Raw genomic sequence first — 1,783 nt, forward strand, 5'->3', positions numbered from 1 at the left:
AACAGAGTTAGAATCGGTGTCTACAAAATCCCTAAGACTCCCTAAGAGCTAGTGGGGTTATAAGAAACTCTTCCACCTGGTTGTCATGAGAAACTAGAGGAGCACATTCATGAGCTAATCTATTACAATCTCTACTAATGAACATCAAATCAAAAGCTGCAAAGCTCCGACTAAGACCATCCATCTGTTTCAGCAAAGCGTCGATTTCAGACTTCTGGCTTGCTCGGTTTGTCCACAGCCCGACCAAAGACAAGCGGGGTGGTTGGTGAAGTACGACGTGGGAGCAAGCAAATTAAAAGCAAACTCCGATTCCTCCAATGGGATCGACATGTCACCTTCGCACACCGGCCCCGCCTGCGCCACGCGTCGTACAACCAACATAATACATTCCTGCTGGTGATGGATAGCAACTCAGAAGAGACGGAGCGAGCGATCGACCCGTGCGTTGGTCATGAGATGCACGCAAGGGATCGGAGGCAGTGTGAGTGTAACACCCCGTCCTAATTGTACTTATTAGGTGTTTGGATTCCACTACTAAAATTTACGAGGTGTGTCGGAAAGATGTTGCATAGGGTGTTCGGATACTAATAAAAAAATAAATTACATAATCCGTCAGTACTCCACGAGACGAATTTTTTAAGCCTAATTAATCCGCCATTAGCATATGTTTACTGTAGCAAAACATTGTCACATCATAGACTAATTAGGCTCAAAAGATTCGTCTTACAAATTAGTCAAAAACTATATAATTAGTTTTGTAATTAGTCTATATTTAATACTCCATGTATGTGTCCGAACATTCGATGAGACAGCGACTAAAATTTAGGAGGGGCAACCAAACACCCCCTTATTCAGCGACTAAAATTTATCATGGCTTACCCCTGCTATGAATTTTGGTATATTATACAGTATGTTATCTTGTTCGTGTACCTAGTAGAGACTTTTACACCCATGCCTTCGCTTGGGAAAATATAAATCATGATACCCTAAACGGAATGGACAGGGAATAAATTGTGGAGTCAATGGCCATTAATTCATCATCTATTACTATGACACCCACCGGGTATTTATAGGGCACACCCGGAGGCCTGGCGAAATTACATCTTGCCCTTGCCGAGCAGGGCACCACTTTACTAGGGCATGGGGGCACCACGGACGTTCCTCGTGCTCCCCAACTACTCTCCTGTCTCCATTGGGTATTCCGCTCATGGGGACCACTGCCTTCAGTGCTTCATCTCACGTCGATGGAGAAAACTTTGCAGCGGCTTCGTCTAGCCTGGATGACCTCGCGGTCGAAACACGATCTGCAAGGAACCAGAGCCAAGTTTACCTTCGACGAAGGCGTTAGTGATGCGCCTCCTCTGGCGCCCGTGGTTGGGTGAGGTGGCAAGGGTCCCGCCAAAGACGTCCCTCGGGCCACGACGGTTGGAGCCTCGCCTGCTGCATCCTTGGGTATGGAAGGAAGAGGTGGTCGAGGGTCCAGCTTCTTAACGAGGCCAAGACGTGGTGGGGCTCCAAAGGCGTCCACCCAACAATAGAGTTACAATCGGTGTCTACAAAATCCCTAAGACTCCCTAAGAGCTGGTGGGGTTATAAGCCACTCTTCCACCTGGTTGTCATGAGAAACTAGACGAGCACATTCATGAGCTAATCTATTACAATCTCTACTAATGAACATCAAATCAAAAGCTTCAAAGCAACGACTAAGACCATCCATCTGTTTCAGCAAAGCGTCCGTTTCAGACTTCTGGCTTGCTCAGTTTGTCCACAGCCCGACCAAAGA

The sequence above is a fragment of the Miscanthus floridulus genome, chromosome 9, assembly GCF_019320115.1.
Source record: "Miscanthus floridulus cultivar M001 chromosome 9, ASM1932011v1, whole genome shotgun sequence".
NCBI classification, from domain to species: domain Eukaryota; kingdom Viridiplantae; phylum Streptophyta; class Magnoliopsida; order Poales; family Poaceae; genus Miscanthus; species Miscanthus floridulus.